Below are 19,868 nucleotides of genomic sequence, written 5' to 3'. Positions count from 1 at the left end.
TCTAAGGTCTGGTAAAGGTCACAGTAATCCTCCGCAGACTTCGCGATCGAGTCTATCATTACAGAGGTTGAAATTATAAACAATACGACGTTAAGAATTATTCATCAACATCCACGAGGAAACTGAATTGTCCGATGACGTACTTTCAGCCAGTTCTTCTGTGCGTAAAGTGGACCACGATTCTAAACAGAACTTCGACGTACTTGTTACCATCCTGAACCACGTGACTTTGTAGTTCGTTTATTGTTTTCGAGGAGTAGGTTTAGATTATTCGGAGCATGTAGTACTTATTGAAAAATAAAATTAATGAATTTGGGTTTGTACGTGCGTACACGTAAAATTATTGTTAAAATTTTGAAGCCCGAATACTAGATACTACTTCTACTACATTTAGAACTCATTTTGATGAAAATAAATCTTCTTTTAAAAAACCGAACTTCTTTTAAGCTATTTAAAAACGTTCAATTACAAAGTAGGTCATCTTTGTGCATTTTTGGAAAATTATTTGGAGACTTCAATATTTTTAACATCAAAGAAGGTACTCTTGCTATCAGATGCATTGTCTCAAGATTTTATAACATAGTGGAACAGAGTTTTATCTAATACTTTTTTTAAGACTGTTTGGTACTTTCACTCACATTAGAATTTATTCCACAAGCGAAAATACAAGCCTTTTAGTGATGAAAATAAATTTCATTCTGAGTCCTAATTTTTTATATTAGATTATGAAAGTGTGGATTAACATAGACGCTCGTTTTGTAGTTTCTGAAATAATTACTTATTGTGTACACCACTATTTACAGTGAACATCATATTGTCGTAAATTCAATTTTATATAACTTTTGCATATAAAATCATTTTATTATTTATTTAGTATCTGTTCAGTAAAAATGAACGATTTGTTTTGCCAGAAGAAGATGTCACGCATGACTTTAACAGGGCAAAATTGTAAACTTGAATTAAATCAATATTATCTACAAATTAGTACTTCTGGTAATAATTCTGGGTACCTTTTATAACAATTTTAATATATGTTAAATTGGACGAATATATGTATATACTGAGTGTTTCTAAACTATAGGTAAAAACTTAACTGACTGATGGCATTTGCTAAAAGACATAAAAAGTACATACAATACATGTGAAACAAAAATCAAATCTTGCACCCCAATTTCTTTTTTCTAGAAGCAAAAAGATATCATTTCGAACATCAACAGTATTTTCTTTTTTGTAGCATGGTATAACATTTTTATTGTCACTCGTTGTATATAAGGCTGCTTCAAGTTGAGTAGTACAACCGTGTAGGAGGTTATTTTGCATGCAAAAACAAGTGGAAAGTATGCAATGCAATTTTTTCCTATGATCCTTTGTTTCCGAGATAATCAAATTTTAATATCTGCTGAATACGCGCGCAATAATTCAATAGGATTTAGTTAACGCGCCTGTTCATCACATACCGTTTCTACTTATCATCAACACGAATACACGCAGACTCGATAAAGTATCCAAGTGGTTTTTCTCGAAAATGAAGTCTCGTATGAAAAACATTTATTCTTCTTTTTCGACTTATTTTTTCTTATAAAATGAGCTCCTCTCCGGTTGTACTACTTGATCTGAGACACCCTGTATATTAAAAACAGAATTCAAAATTGTACTGTACTCGAATATTCACACTAGAAATTTTACAAATTTATATATTAACTAATTTCTTCACTTTCATATCGTAATAACAATTGCAAAAGATCTGAGAAATTGTATTGTTATAACATTTTAATTATCGTTATAAGAGTGTACTGACACGTTATTTTGACTTATTCGATAGTTCTAGTGTTAACCCTTTCAGACCAGAATTTTCTTTTAAGAATAAAAAAAGTATTCGATTACACATTTTCACTCAGTAGATCGTTCAGTTGATATTTTGTTTAAAAAAAAAGTTTATGTGTCCCATAGTTTTGTAGACACCTAAGAGAGCACTAATGAGGAAAGAAACATACATAGCACTTTGTAGCGCTTAATAATAATGTATTAACACTTGAAACTGAAGAAGACACGTGGAAAATTGTACTACCTTCAGGTTCAATTATTTTATCATTCAAATTTGTTATTCAATTCTGAATTCATTAGACCTACTAAAAACATTCAGAACATTCAGAACTTCAAATTTATACAAAAAATATGGATAACACACTATACCCAAGACTTTGTGTGAAATTGTAAGAAACTTCATGTACACAAATGTGACCACCAACTATGAAAGGGTTAATACGACTAACTTTGTGATACTTGGTAGCAAACGTATTATTCTCCTACATTCATCACGAAATCTTTTTAGCGAAGTTCATTAACAGGTTTGTACCCACAATTCAGAGACATTCTGTATCATAGTTCACCGAAGATAATGATCACGATCTGAAAAAGTTACGATTCGATAAATGAAAATTGACGTTGAAGAAGCATTTCGGAAAATTCGTTGGAAGTTAGACGAAAAACAGACTCGATGCGCGACGACATCGACGTAACGGAAACGACTGATTCCCTTCGCTCTTGCCACACGCAACTGTTTCAACGATTAATTTTAAGGACGGCCTTCTAGGATCTAAGGAAGCTCGCGTGTCGGGCCGTCGCGGTGCGTGTTCGATCCGTCGACCGGAGGAACGGAAAAGGTCGCCGGACGATCCGATCGGACGCAACCCGAGAAACCGATGCCCGGCCATATATATTGCGAAACTTGACAAATGAAAGTTGCTCCACTCGGGTAGCGAAAATACGAACTTTTGTCTGCTGCTCGATGGCCTTTGACGATCGTGTCAGCGACGCTCCGCTCGATTCGTTCGAGAAACATTTCTTTTCCCCCAGTGCATCGTCTAGCGAGCCGCGCTGCCCTGCCGGGAACGGATCCCTCGATTGTGGCTCTCCACGAAAAGTTGTGTAATTTTTGTGATCGCGTTAGTCGCATAGGCGCGCAGTGGACCGGAATTAAAATTAAGCAAGTCAAACAGTCGACAATAAATTTCTTTTATCTTCCTAATGAACTCACCTCAAGTTATCAACCATGAAATATTTGTTCCATGCGTTATTGTTCTTCTTAAACCCTTTCGTATTATCAATCTCAGTAAAAAAAATAGGAAGAAATACCCTACATATTTTACTTTTGTTTATGGAAATATTGAAGACACTGTTAGCGAATGATGACTTCATCGAAAAGGATCCATAAAATTGTTATAAATTTGTTCATTTATCTACTTTTATTTAAATAAAAATTATAAATTGATAAGTTTTTGACTGCTTGAACTAAATAATCGCATGAGTTGCTAAATTTTGATTCTGGACCACTGTGAAGTGTGTTGTTCGTCGGACGTTCGGCGTATGTAAAGTCACTCGCCGTGAATACTTTGTCCATCGTTTTTGATTGATCGTAATCACTGTTCAAAATTTTTATTCGAATAAGGAATAACGAATCAAATTTCTATTCGTTATTCGATTTCAGCATCGAGCAAAAGTAGTTGCGAGTAACGAATAAAAAGGCAACGGATAAATTTGACTATTCGTTATTCGCGAATAAGAACCTGATTGGTATGTTGTCACGAATAACAAATAAATCAATATTATTTGTTATATGAAATAACCTTTGCCCAACAGCGGTTAAAATGACGTCATGCACCATCAATGCAAAATATTTAAATGTTCTAAATGTAAATTGTGTAAGGTTAATGTTTGTGTAATTATATAGAAAAATGATGTGTTTTTTGCGTAACGGACTCTTCAAGTAAAAAATCGTTTATCTGTTGTATACTTCAGAAACTTAATTGTTAATTGCAATATGTGTTGTGGTATTTATGTGTAGTGGTTTATAATAATTTATAATGTTTTTTCAATTCTCTATTATTTTAAACATATCATTAATTCACTTACTAGTGAGGCTTTCCTGAGATTCCTCTTTAACTTGTTAAGAAATGTATTTCAATTATCATGGAACTTAAGGCTCCAAAACCCTTACTGTTCGTGTTATTATTTGTTTACGACTTCCCCGCGTAGTTTATTTCTTTCGAACACATTTTCAATATGCAGTGCAACAAAGTAATGCAAAAAAAATAAATAACGTAATATTTAATATTTACGTGATACAAAAAATTAATAAATTTCACAGATAAACGATTATAAATAGAATGTATCTCTACCTTCTACTGAAGACAACCATTTATGGGGATAGGAACAACTATCTTCACATTCCAGTAAAGAGGGACTAATTTTATAATTATTTCCGTGGATAGTTAATAAATTTGCATACAGACGGTTAATCGTATTGGTAGAAGGATAGTTGTCATTGGTAACTAGAAATAGATGTTTTTCACCAGTAATTAATTGATTGAAAAAATATATCTACGACATAAGCAAATATGAAACGTCAAAGATGGTGGACCATTTTAAATGTGAGTAACTGTGCAAGGATGAAGACATGACAGCGTCTTGACGTTTAGTAATCAGTTTTAAGATTCTGATTATTATTATTAATATTGTTATTATAATTGTACGCTTTTTCTTTTACTTATTTAATTGTTTTTCAAAAATTCGGCACTCTCATTTTTATCGATTTGTATTTATATAGCGTTTAATGTTGATCAAAGGTTCAGCGTTTGTGAATATTTTGTGTTATGTAATCTTTTCACTTATCCGAAATGATATTCAAATAGCTCTACAAGCAATTTTCGAATAAAACAAAAAAAGCTGCATAGAAATTTATGAAATCACTTATGGAAATGACTTAAAATTAAATTTAAAAAGTCTATTAAGAAACCGAGATTCATGTTCCTTTTTCAAAATTTTGTATATGCGTGAATGTACTTTGGATCTGCATCATTTCGACATCATTTCGTATAGAAATGAGTTGTTCTCCAAATTCTCTTACCACCATAATATTGCTTGAATTGAATATTTTACATACATTTACAAGTAAAAAGTCAAGTAGAAATAATGACCGTTATTGATTCTACTGGGCTTTGATCTAAATCATTCGAACAGTCCTAAAACTAAGAATCCGTAAATTATTTAACCCTCATCTACAAACGAATAATCCGACCACAACTACTTTACAACTCTTTAATAACCAACTGAACGTTATTTTTCGTTACGGTTATGGAAATACTGTGCCACTTACTGTCAACTGAAGGTATTAAGACGTTCAAAATTCTGCACTAGGCTGCGACAGTACAAAAAAATTCAGACTCATCTCTGGAACGAGTTGTTTGTAGTTAAAGGTTAACAAATTTATGAACGAGCGTATCCGCAATCGACAAAAAAAAGTTGGACAAACCATCGATTAATTACTCAAAAAAACGTGTACACTGTTATCGAGAATTCCTGTTTGCTACACACGCCAACCGAGAAAATGGCGGCGAGCAGGATAACGAAAGATCCAAAAGAATTGACTGAGCGTGTTATGTTGCGTGCTTTCGTCACGGCGACGCTTCTGCGATGAAAAAGCGTATCGAGAAGTCGCAGCTGCCCGGGCCTTCCTCGTCGGGATGAAACTAATTTAATTGAAACTCCCTTCGTGCAACACGGGAATTGGGTCGCTCGAAGGCTCCGCCGCTGTGATGGACACGCTGACTTGTCACGGCAGCGTCGCTGTGCAACCCTAACTTTAAGTTCTTTTTCCCTAGATATTTAAGGATGTCGTCTACGTCAAAGAAGTGTATCTCAATTCGACGAGAATGCCCGTGCACGTACGTCGGGCGAACCGTTAGATTGTAAGAACGATAAACGCTATTTTATCTAGAGTTTAAATAGCTCATTCTTCCTCATTACCTCAATCTTTGAGATAGTTCCTCCTGCCATTTAAATAACGTATCACGCGCGTACACTCACCTTAAATTATACGGTCTCGATCGTTCCCATGCACGTCCGCTCGAGTCATTTTTTTTAATTCTCCCCCCGATCGAAGATGACTCTCTCCGGGGCGGGTGGGGAAAAGTGAGATTCCAGTCGGTCGAATGGAATCGGTGAAACCGCGAGTTCGTTCGAATGTTGCTCATCCTCCTAGGCTAAGCGCGCGTTCATTGTCCCTGTTTCACGTGTTGAAGCACATTCCGATATTGTTACACGTGATTATCGTTCACGATAAGGACTCTCTTACGTTAGGCGTACATCGTAGCTAAACTTTGCTATGGAATAAGTATGCGTAGCGCTGTGCAATCATTTGTCACTTTCTTTCGAATACAACTTTGTAATAAATTCCATTGTCATAATATTCGTGTCGGCATTTGTTATTTTTCATCCTGAACATTATCCTTGATATTATTCTTTTACTTTTACATGTCGAACTCTACTTCGCCTAATTTAGGCAAGGAATCGGCATTCATTAATGTTTCGCTTTCTTTATTAGTGCAGCTACTGACTTAAAATGTAGTAAACAGTGTGTCTAATCAAAGTAAATAACAATTTTAAATATAGGATTTATTGATTGAGAAAACATTCTAAATAAAACGGTAGTCTCAACACTGCTTTTATCTCTTGTAAATCAGACGTTTACGCGCCATTTGTTGTAAAGTCGTCGCCCGAATTCTTAACTGTTTTAACTCCATTTTTCAAAAAAATGTTTTGAATCAGTCTAGGTGCGTCTCATTGGACCGAAAAGTACAATTCACCCTAATATAAAGAGGATTCTTTTAAGTTCTAACTCCGAAACTTTGAAAGTTTTTTTTCTCTTAATTGTTGTATCTCCAAATATTAACAGCACTAAAACATTTATGTTGATAATGAGATAAAATTTCGTTCAATATTGTAAGAAATGGCCGTTCCGTAGATGATATTATAGTGTGTTTGATTATTTCACTACTTTCCTGCTTCTATAATATTAAACTTCGTAAACTTCAAACTCAGTTTTCTAAGTATAGAAACTAGTGGAGATAGAACAATTAAGAACTAGAGCGACGATGTGCAGATGTATTTTAAATATTGCTTTGTATTTACGAATACTCTTGTAGTAGACCATTCAGTGTGTAGTTATTTTCCAGAAGCTTTAATTTTCAGCAGAAAAGAACTATTTATTTTACTCTATGAAGATAATATTTATCAACGATTTATAAGAATATCGTAAACAAGTGAATGCAGATTTTCCTTGAGCACTGAAATAAATATATTATTCCTCTAAAAATTGAATTTGATAGATTGCAGAGACAATCAGAATTATCGATGAGATTTCTGCTGTCAATATTTTATGTATTGGAGTATACAAAAATTGATTTTTCATTTTTATTAAGGTATGCATTAGTTTTACGCAGTTTCATAAAACAAAGAGCACACTCCCATGAGATTAACTACAAACAAACGAAGGCCATTCCGAATATCTACATGTTATAACATTGCGACACACAATAGTTTGAAATCACAAAGACGTGAAACAATCTAGAAATCTTAAAATTCAAAAATCGTTATTCTTTTGTCACAAGTGAACAGCTGAATGTATATCTCAACTAATTTATGCGTAATTATTTTATTTTTAACCTTTGGCCACGTGTAATTTGACTTTGAATTTAATTATGTTTTTTTAGAGTAACATTAAAATAATATATTTGCGTTATTCGGTGGAATTCGGGAATGATATTAACCACGCCAGTACCTTAGAAAGAAAATAACAAAATAGATATAAAATAAGTTTATTTTATATTTAGGCTGTAGGTAACGTTGCGAAGAAAGGGGGTCGGTTACTTTGTAAATACTATAGTTAAAAATTATTGTAATTAATAAGAAATATTATAATTCAGAAATTTGACTTTCTTCGGTTTTAACTGTATTTAATTCGCTTCACGTATTTTAATGTTACTGCAAGTGGTTACAGATACCAAGAAATTTTTGGGACAACACTGACACAGTTTTTTCTTACACTGCTTCACGTTCATTTTAAGTGATTATAATATAATTTGTTAAAAATATTACACCTTAAAGTTTACGCAATTCTTTTATGATTTCAAACCACTGTGCAACGTATGTAAGTAGTGTTGATCTCTGGAAACGAAACGTATATCTCATCAACCCTTATCCGTCCCTTGTGTCAATTTAACACATTTTTCTCCTAAGAAATTATATCATTCTGTCATGTGTAAGTAAATATAGCTGAGGCTCCATGACTTTTATTTTAAATAATCTGTAAATGTAACGATTTATCTCTTTATTATAATAATTTTTTACCACTGTACCAACTTGACACCGTGGGACAAATTAAGTTGGGAAAATGAGAGACGAAGGAGGGGTTAATAATCGGTTTTTAACACTATGTTTATAAAACACTTCTTCCCTCATTTTATCGCCCTAATGGCCTCCTTTACGAAGACCAATAAATAACCAGACACCCTGTATATGTATTTCATTATTCTTTCATTTGTCCCTTTATATACACCCTTCTTCACGCATTACTTGATTTATGATACTCGCTGCATCCCCATCAGGGAAAACACACTCCTTTCCACGTCAGCTGTTAAAAGTGTTGATTTATGAATTTATTAAAAAGGAAGAAACATGCATGAGCTACATAAATGGCTCGATATTTCACTCCAAAGTAGCAGCAACGAACACAGAGGAAAAGGTCAATCACTCAACTCGTAAGTCAGAAATTATTTCACGCAAATAAGGCTCCTCTTAACCAACAGTGCACCGCTTTCCCATGCTCTAGCACCGACATTAATTGCATTTTTTCAATTCGGCGGTAAATCATACGGTGAACACGCCGTTTTGATCATACCTTCCGCGAGACAGCCGGAATTGATACAAATTCAATAATTACGCCCGATGTTCCTCGTGCCCTTCTTCAGAGCCTTTAAATAAATGTTCGTCGTTCAGCACCTGGCAATCACATCACTTAATCGCGGGCTAAAACTGCTCTTAATCCGTGGCGATAAATCAACACTCGAGAACGATATAGATATGAAGCCAAATTACCGTCTCGGATATTTTTGTCAGATCAGCACTTCGTCGTGTGCGGAACGTATAATCGCGAAATGATTCTTACTATTGTTAGATCGTCAATCATCTTGGCATTAATAACAACGTGGCTTGGGAGTACGGCCGTCGAGTAACGGGTGTTTATACTGCAGTCAGTGCACTGAATCAGAAGTCATTAATACAGGTACGATGATTTTTCTAGCAGTACTGAACATTGAAGTGAGAATTCATGATTGTTAGATCGCGGCTGTTTATCTATTTATAGTATGCGGAAACGGTAAGACACGATAAAATTGAAAAGTTGATGATTTAACGCGTTATCTTTTGGATACAGTTCGTGAGATCTATATTGCCCTGATTTGATCGTCAAACAATTACATGGTAATTATACATTCTATTTTGTAATACTGCATAACACTGATTTATTTTATTTATTGCAGTGTGCATAATATATATTTTAGTACGTTTGAACATTGTTATTCATAAAATATGGGACACTTGCATCAGTAACTGTAGAATGTGAATGAATTCATGCTATAAAATTACTTATATTATGAAATTAACGTATTCTTATTACCTTTTTATTTCGTTTTATTTCTTAATATGTAACTTTTAATCTTATTATCTATGATAGAATTCACAATCTGAGCCCCTCCAGCCAACGTTAACAATCTTATATAAAATGAATATAAATCAAAAAAATATAGAGAAAGTGTGCAAAAAGGAAAATTAAAATGCAAATATGGAAGTAAGGAGGATATAAACGAATTTATTAGCTGAACGTATTAGGTCAATAGGTATACGAGAAATGTCGACTTTACTGATTATTACATTTGGTTACACTATTATAAATTAAAATTATAGGCAACAATCGCCGTTTATAGGCCAAGTTAGAGTGTTTGTTGTCCACTGTCTGTATGAACAACGGAAATACTCAATGATTCTTTAAAATGAATTAACACAGATGGTGGATTACGAAGAATTATAGTCGAAATGCTTACGAATTATTGCATCTGCAGATGTCAAATTTTAAGTCAAACTCAAAGGTTGATTTTAGGAAACTTATTTAAAACATCGGTACAGAAGATTTAAAAAAAAAAATTATTATACTGTAATTAATACTGTCTTCTACCCAGTACTTCCTATTCAAAAATTTACTTCCACGAATTCAGGGTCTTAATTGCAGAGGTACGAACACTGAGTATCCTTGGTAAACGTAGATAGCCTTATTCTGGCTAATAAAATTCAATTTAAGTTTCACTAAAACACCAAATACCAACAAAAAATTCGACATTTCGTATACACAAACTTAATAATAAGTTGTTACTAAGCATAACCATATTAATAGTAATTAAACCAAAGCTCTTTCGATATAAAACTTTCGAACGATTCCAGCTGTCAAAATCTGTCGAACAGATTCCGCTACCCCGCCCAGTTTGATGATTTTAATCGAACTCGTTAGCAAGCTACCTCCTCATTTACATCCGGATTGGCCTTCTCGTGTATAAGCCGTATTTGTCAAATTTTTTAGCCTTCCTTTTTCCTTCGATCGTGGTGAGAACCGGTGACGGTTAATATTGTCTCGCCTTTTCGTAACGATACATGTCACGGTTTGCTGAGCACCTACCTTCTTTTTCCGCGTATCAGATTCTTTAACTTGATCTTGATTTCATCAGAACCGTTAATTTCAGCCATCGGCTGTCGTAACGGAACTCTTGATGAACTTATACAAGATGTCCCATTAATCACGGTACAACTGGGAAGAAGGTGATTCTATGTCAAAATCTAAGTCAAAAATTCAGAATAAAATTTTTTCATATAGTGCTTCAGTTTACCAGCCATATTACTGAAGCAAGACATAACTCAAAATTTGCAGTTTTTAATTTCTTAGTATAGAAAAAGTGGTTGCTGTCTGTATTTCTTATTGGTTGAGTAAGTGGATTTCCAAAACTTACCACGTCAAGACAGTCACGTTAATAAAATGTTCGTATAAAATTAAAGCGATCAAAACATTCAAACTCGTTTTCCTGAAATCGTAATTTTGTAATTATGTTGTTATTGCAGCAAGTGAGCGATATGTTGATTTCCTATTCGTATTTATGTACTGCTATCTACCTCGTTCTGTTTAGAGTGAGTTGGAAAATAGAAGTAAGACTTGTATTTTTTAAGATTCACTTTATTAATGGAGAAATGTCTTAAACTGCTACCCAAGGGACTGTATACACAGCTGTCCTTGCTGAATTAAATCATTACGCACACTTTTCAACATATTCTGCGTTTTTAATTCCTCAAACGCTAAAACGATCCTCGTTTGTAACTACTAAAGGCTACTATTATCTTTAGAATAAACGTGTGATTCAATAAAAATCCCATAAATAAAATCCAACAGGTGATTAATCTGGCCATTGCAGTGGCCAAGTTACTGTACCGCCACACTGCGGTCTAGAATTAAAATTTTGCAGCTCACGTACTTATTTAACTCAAGCAATGGCAAATTTTGAAACTTATAATTTGTTAAAGTGGATGAAAAGTACAAATTTTAGGAATCCTCTTCAATCACGTCATCGTTCACTAATAGTATTTTCAACATCTTGATAAAAGTATAAATTTTTTCGAAACGTTTTTCCTATTTTTGACTGAGATTGTTGACACGAAACTTACTGCGGAGAAGAAAAAGCATGGAACACATCTTCCATGGTTAATACTAATTTGATGCGAGATTTTTTTTGGAAAATGAAAGAAATTTCTTTTTCACCATTTAAGCTGCTAAATGTTTATTCTGGACCAGTGTGCGCCACAGCCAATCCAACATTCGCCTTGCTTGTTCGGTAAATTGTTAATTTATCCAGAAACACAGGAAAACTAAATAATGGCCTGTATCGAGGATTCGTTTAATCACTGTATAGCTGACACTTAGATAAAATTTTGTTGTCTGAAATGTATATATTTTAAGTCTAACTTTAATATCATTGTTAAGTTTAGTATATTTTTTATCCAGAATATTTTATTTAAGGATTTTGGTATAAATTATTTATTTGGTATAACTACCAAGACAGTTAAAATGACTGGTTGGTATACTCTTACAACAATAATCATACTTTTCAACAATGCATTTACTCTGATCTTTCGCAATTTTTAATGCAATATATAAATGAAAAATGAGTTAATTTATAAATTTGCATATTTTCAAAAGTTTGTCATGCTTATAGATCCGATAAAATATTCAAAGTAGAATTTCTCGAAAACAAAGTCTCGTGTGAAAGATTTGTATTCCCTATTTTCGATTTCTATTTCCACGTAGAATCATCCCTTTCCCGGTTCTATTATGATCAATGGGACACACTGTATATTCACGCGGTTCGATCGACTTTTAACTTCCCTGTAGCTAATCGACGGACCTTAGTTCGATGGTTGGTGATCCTGGCGCCAGGTAGGACCATCGGAGGGGCCCGCTATATGGTTTAGTCGCGGGGGCAGTGAACGTCCTTGGTGTGTTCTGGGATCATTCCTCCTCGGGACACGTTCGCCGCTGCCTCGATACTTTAACGCCCACCACGCCAACGCGAATCGTAGATCAAGACGTACGTCGATTCCCATGCTCGATATGGAAGGTTTATACGCGATTCGACGATTTCGAGCCGTCGTAAGATTTTATTGCCATCGGAGGGAGCCGATTTTGGTGAAGGTTAAATCGTGTTTCATGGGAAATTTTGATTATATGGTGGAATTGTTGGTATATGTTCTCTTAAATTCTTCAATGAATGTCTCTTTGACATCGAAAGTGTCTCGCGAGAAGTATTGGGTTGTCGCGCATGAAATAGTCAGTTTATTAACGGCACTTGATATCATATTGATATCATATTGAACATTATACGAATTTTATTAGTCAGAGTAAGATTAAATAGACTCTTGACGCGGTTCTCATTAAAATGTGTTACATTCATGTTGTATTGATTACATAATTATTATATTGAATTTCAAAATGACTTTTCAAACACACTTTTAGGTGCCATCTTTCCGCGGAATGTTTTCATCGATGAGTAGTAGTTTTAGTAGAACTTACATATTTCTTTATAAAGTTTATTTATAATCTTGGCACGTCCATACTTTAATGCACCTGGAAGAAATGGTCGAATTTCAATAAGATTGATTTCTACCTTAAGTAACCTTAACATTTAAACGCATTGATTTTATTATTCTGTTACATAGTGCCTTGAAAAGAAGAGAGTACACTAATTTTGCAATAAAGAAAAGGTCTTATTTAGACAAATAGATAGGTATCAATTATACCTATCAGTGAAATAGACCATTTCATCTGCAACGACCCAATAATGTTTGTAGTCGGAGGTGGTTTATCTAGAACATGTGAATGTGCAGAAAAACTAATATAAATTCTTGTACAATGCAAATTATCACGTAATTATTTTCATATTTTTGTATTTCATATTTAAATTATATAGCCTGAACCAAAAAGGTTAGGAAAGAATACAATTAACGAATGAGCCTATGAAAATTCCACCACATTAGAGTAAAGGAATTTACATATTATATTAGGATTTTACATTTGTCTAATGAGAGCCAGGAAAATCAATTGAATGGATTTTTCTAACGACGGTCATTTTATATCAAAACACGATACGTACCGGAAAGCAATTATTTAAATTGTAATTTTGTTTCTATCAGTATATTCCATGTGATAAATTACGAACGTATATGTATTTATGCAACAGACTGTGAATAGATCTGTTAAAGAATTCTTATTCTTCGTTCGTTAGCAAACACGTCATGAAGTTAGTAACAATAAAACAGTGAATATCAAGCAGCTATTTCGTTTTCCTATGATATTTACTTGCATTATTAGTATACAGTACTCAGTTGTACTAATTATGTATAAATATAAGTAACAAGCGTGACATTTATCAAACTTATTTTGCTTTGTGACTTTTGTCAGTATGTCTTTACGTATAAATATTACAAATATTAAATACCAGTAAATATAATGTACATAAATGTTTTTTATATCGTATGTGAGAAAAAATTTTCTTAATTTAAAACGCGAATGTGTATTTATTTGTTACAACTTGACGGACCTTAGGTGCAGTAGTCATCTGTGAGCTTATGATAAAGAGGACTCAACAACGTTATGTTTCCTTCCAATGAATTTTGAATTTTTGAAAATGTAGGAAGGTCTAATATGTTTCAAACGTTGCCGTAACGAACAAACGGAGTTAAGGAATCTTATGCACTTATTAATTGAAATTAAACAAAAGTTGCTCAATAATTGTATTATTCTCTTGCCTTGCAAATAGTCTATTACGCGAAGGAACTGTTTTAAAATTATATTTGCAGCAACTTTAATATTACACAATGTATACTATGAAAAGTAATAAATTCAGAAAATTCTTGAAGGAAGCAGCAACACAACGTTGTATTAAATAGGAAAAGTACAGATACTGCGTAACGAAAAGAAAAAGTTCTATAAAATTTCATGAGAATGAATGGTAAGCATTTTCCAAAAATATGTTTTTATCAGGGTAGTGTATATCTAAATATTGTAACGTCAAATACGAACAGAACGTAACAGAACAACTTACATAAATGTTGGTGTCTAGTAAAAACGCTGCTATTATATCTACATTATACACACCAAAAGAAGGCGAATAGAATTCACTAAGTCTCGTATCTAATGGAACAAACTGAAGTTCATACTTTTGTTTTAAAATTTAAACCGACACATTTCGCCTGAACATACTGCAACCCGAAGTACATACTGTAATACATAGCAAAGGTTTATAAGGAGGCAAAGCAACTTATCATGGAATAATCGGTTACCAATGCCACCGAGAAGGTATAGAATAGACCTGTTATCCAATGCTTTTTTCTGTCCCACATACCCTGAAGATATAATTGTTATAAATATTACATTTCCGAAAATATTTAATTTATTGTAAAATAATTTCGCGCAAAATGAGATAAGACAACAATGCTATTCTAAAAACTGTATCAGTCACTGTTAAGGACAATATTAATCAAACGTCGATTGAAGAATTCCTAATGTGCTACAAATTACTATGAATTTCTCACATAAAACTTTACTAGGGCACATTTAAAATAAATAATTTTTAGTTAAAAATCACAAACATTCACACATAGTCACTGCTTACTAATTTGAAATAAAATTAAACTTATTAAAAAAAAGTTCATTAAGCGGAAATTTTACATATCTTTGTATATCTCGATCTGTATTTGTTATAGGGTGAGTGCACCAGTATATGAACAAAATATATTTATTTATTTAAAAAACTGTACATTCATGAATGTATTTTATTATTTTACTACATATTACATGAACTTCATAGGTAATAGAATGTCTACCAGTACACAAGAAACACAGTCACTTAAAACTAAAAGAAGATATAGGACAAGATTTTCATACTGTAGACAATGAAATCAAGAAAATTAGAAAATAAGATTATTTAAAAAATGTTTGTTTTAAAAAATATTAGTACATATTATTTTTATTCAAAGCTGAAGACTATAATTACTTCCCTTCCTTAATTTTTGTTACTGTAAATCAACAAGGCCGTTCCTGGATTTTTTACTGCCCTTATTAATTTAATATTATTTAATTAAGAATTTGATACGCAGTGTTTACTTCTATATTTATTCATAAAATGAAACGAAGATATAGTAATTGCGGAGGTATTAATTCTGTCGTGGATGTAGTTGTCATAAAAATCGATGAAAATTGCTAACTTTGAGGGTCTGTATTCTTTTTAATGATTTGTGGTGAAATAAAACTTTGTGTTTCGATTGCTTTTCGGTAAGTATTGCTCGCTTATATGTAATAATACAGAATAAAACTATATGTACTATGTTTATTTGAAAACGTATATGCTCGTTGCTACTGTTAAACTGGTGTACTAACAATGGAAAAATAAAGTATTTTACTCAAATTGTCATAATGATAGACATACGTGTTCATAGTAGCAATATTAAAACTTTTTTGTGCGCAAAAAAATGTAACAGGTCCGACAGGACTTGAACCAGACCTCTTTCTAATACTTTTACAGCCAACAGACGAAAAATGATCCAATTACGATGATAGGTCCCTTCACTCTTGATCTGGCAACGTTGCGTACTTTAAACTTGGCAACACTGTAGAAATTTGACTATGTAGTTGAACTCGAATGAATTGATTGTAACTCCCGAATTCATCGTTCTCATAACGTAGAGGGCAGCACAAAGTCTCTGGTCTTTTGCACGATCGGTATTTCAGAGCATGAGCACAGACGAGAAATATGAACAGACCTATGTAACATGCAATGTAATTTTCTGTCCCATACTTCGAGGGCATCAGAAGCCCCTTACCATTTTAATGTCAAAACCCGACGTTACCGATAAAGCATGAATTCTGAGTATTATTAGCACAAATGAAGTGTTATATATTCCATTCATATTGCGTGTATCTACAGGGTATTTCACGTATCTTAGCAAGCGATTATCGCGTTACAATCAGTATCAGTACAACAAGGTACAGTATCGGTATCTCAGTACTTACCCATCATGTACACTACAGCAGAAAAAGTTGAAATGATTTTAATCTACGGAGAATCAGGAAGGAACTCAACGCATGCACAACGGTTGTATGATTACCTTAACCCTAAGATTTACTTTGATAATAATGCTTGTAAACATACTTCAGCCGATGAAAGGAGAATACGAATGTCTGTTTACAAGCACAAGGGACAATTACACGGTACACTGTTCCAATGAAATTGAAATTCCTTCATTTACCGTCCCCGAACGCGTACTGAGCTTACTGACAAACATTTCATGATTTTTTCGCTAAAGGTCACGTGAAGGTCAACATATTGCACCTCGTTGGATTTGCTTTTTTATATGCTATAAGAGTGTTGTAGTGAAAATATGTAGTCACATTTAAAAAAAATTCGAATGACCTTGAAATCTCGTAAAAAATGACCTTGAGAAAAAAATTCGGCCCATCACCGTATTGGCGCCTTCGAGCAGAATATGTTTCTCCCCTGACATTTTTTCTATCATACAAAATAAGCGATATATTTAAGGTGGTCAAGTTACGTGAAATACCCTATATATGATTTGACGGGAATCAAAATATCCGATGCTTCAGTTTAAGGTTAAGGGATAAATATGACAGTCATGAAATATGAAAGGGAAAAGTATATATTTTTTCACTTAACTACGAGACAATTTATTCTAAATGCATCGTTAATGGATATTTCATTAATGTTACTTTTTACATATTCTTGTTTTATTCGTTTTTATATCTTGCCTTAGATTTGTATATTTGTAACAGATAAATTCAGAATACATGTAGTTTCATAAATAGTTTATCAAATCTACATGTGGGAGAATATGGGAGTATGAATAGTTTTACTGCCTATTGTAAGAATCTTAATACGCACGAACAATTACTTTCTGGCAATTGATAAATTTTTACATATGAATTTACTTACACGTTATTTACTTACAAAAATTTTATTTATTGCGAGTAATTAAATAATGAACGTATGTTAATACTCAGTTACGTGTCTCTCAAATTAAGTGAAATATAGAAGTTTTATTTTCTTGAAAATTAGTGTCAAAAAATGCAGCAACTGGTCAGATTAGTTTCGCAAATAAATCGAAACCCTGTATTGGCACACTGTTTTTTAGGCTATCAAATATCACACGGAATCTTTTAGGAAGTAGTAAAATCTTTTACACAAATTCAATGAAATACATTCAGGTACCCAGTTTAGGGCTATGAAATTAGAAAGTTTTAAATATTTGCAATTATTTTGTGATACTGTAAAAGAAATCGGTATCCTGTGAGAAAAATCGTACTTAACGATATGAAATGAATAATAAATAACCGTCTTAGGGATTTATACTGGAGAGCTAAATCTTTAAAAGAAACGTGTCGCTTAAACAAATTAGTTAAAAGCGATATTTATTTGGGGAATATAAACATCATGAATAAACGAGAGCGGTAGAGCGAGCCGCGGCATCGGTGCTCTCCGTCGGTGCCGATGCGTGCCGAATGGTGCCGGAGATGGCCGGAGCGGTTGAACGGGAGAGAGCGAGAGCGGTAGAGCGAACCTCGGTATCGGTGCTCTCCGTCGGTGTTGACGCGTGCCGAGGAATTTCGGTGGTCTATGGGGGAGGTGTGCGAGCGAGAGAGTACGGTAGAGCGTGCCGCGGTATTGGTGCTCTCCATCGATCCAACGCGCTAGTGACGTTGCGTCACACAGTTTAATGACCTAGCCGTGTACGCCGTGTACCATGGCCGTACCATCCGGTGTTTGGGTCGTTCAAGGAGGAAGGTCGTTCAAGCCGGCAAAAACAGTTCAACTCGAGCAAATGTAACAAAGAAACTAGCTGTTGCGTAATAACCTACGTACGCCCAATACATAACGGCGTTAGCTTCCTCACTTTCTCGTGAGCCGTCGCGGAGGGTAGGCGCGCGCCTCATACTCGTCCTTTCTCTTGGTACTAACCCATTCTGTGTTGCAGGCATTCGACAACCACCGTATAAAGGAACCTGTTATTTACTGTGCATATTGTTAATTTATTTACTGTGCATATTATTAATTTATTAATTTATTTATTGTGCATATTATTAATCTATTTACTGTGTATATTGTTCTGTCCCCTCTCTTGTTACTAATCCCTTGTATGTTACAGATGTTCGAGAACCATTGGCTTCGATATTTATTTTCTTATGTACTGTGATTTCTATACTGTGATTTATTTACTGTGCATATTATTAATCTATTTACTGTGTATATTGTTGTGTCCTCTCTCTTGTTACTAATCCCTTGTATGTTACAGATGTTCGAGAACCATTGGCTTCGATATTTATCATCTTATGTACTGTGATTTATTTACTGTGATTTCTATATTGTGATTTATTTACTGTGCATATTATGTATTCTATGTGTATTGTATAATGAAAAATATTTTTCCAATCAGTTATTCCATCGAAAGAAGACTTCGATCAACGTCTACATCCTCAAAGCGTTTACCACTGCGTTAAGTTACTGTAAGTTAAACTTAAATCATAATTCGATATTCATTGTTATATTCATATTCATCATCACATCGTAATGATAATCTATCTGTGGGAGACGGATAGCCACTGTGCGAGGACTAGGACAAAAACGTGTCCCCCCCAGCCGATAAGACGCGCACGCGGGCCGTTGGCTGGTGTCAACGGCACGAAGCATAAACAACACATGGGTGCGTGCGCTAGGTGAGCGACCGATGAGTGCAAATGTGAGAGAGAAAGAGTGTGTGTGTGAGAGAGAAAGAGAGGTAAAGGGCGATAACCGCGAGGTAGGCACGTAAGCGAATACGTAGCCGAAAACTGATATATAAACCGCGAAGCAACGAGAGAGAGACATTGGTAAAACAGCGAGCAGTGAGAGATAGCGAGTATTGTGAGATAGCGAGAATCCATCCTATATTATAAAGTACGCATTTTATTCTATTAATAAAATTACTTACACCTATAAACACGTGGGATAATTATCTCAACCGACAACCCGATCAAATCCCTACATATCTATTAATAGATTTAAATTGTGACCATCCATTGTGCATACCAAGTTATTATTAATTCATTTTGCTCGTTGATTCTCTACACAGACTTGGGGTACGGGCAGTGGGTCTGTACACTAAGACTGTTTGCCGATCCCTCTGGTTTCTATTGAGAAGCCAGATATCGGACGTGTTTAGTCTTTGCCTGCTAAGTAGGATTTGGAGAAAGATTCGTGCGTGCAAGGGTACAGAGTAGATGGGAGTCTGCTCCGTAAACAGAGAATCTCGCTTGCACTACCATGCTTGTGTACTCCTTTGGTTCGGGTCCGGTACGCAGGTGACCAGCCCAAAACTCCATGGCAGTAAAA

This window comes from Dufourea novaeangliae, unplaced genomic scaffold, assembly GCF_001272555.1.
Source record: "Dufourea novaeangliae isolate 0120121106 unplaced genomic scaffold, ASM127255v1 scaffold3, whole genome shotgun sequence".
NCBI classification, from domain to species: Eukaryota; Metazoa; Arthropoda; class Insecta; order Hymenoptera; family Halictidae; genus Dufourea; species Dufourea novaeangliae.
This window is presented reverse-complemented; position numbering follows the sequence as displayed.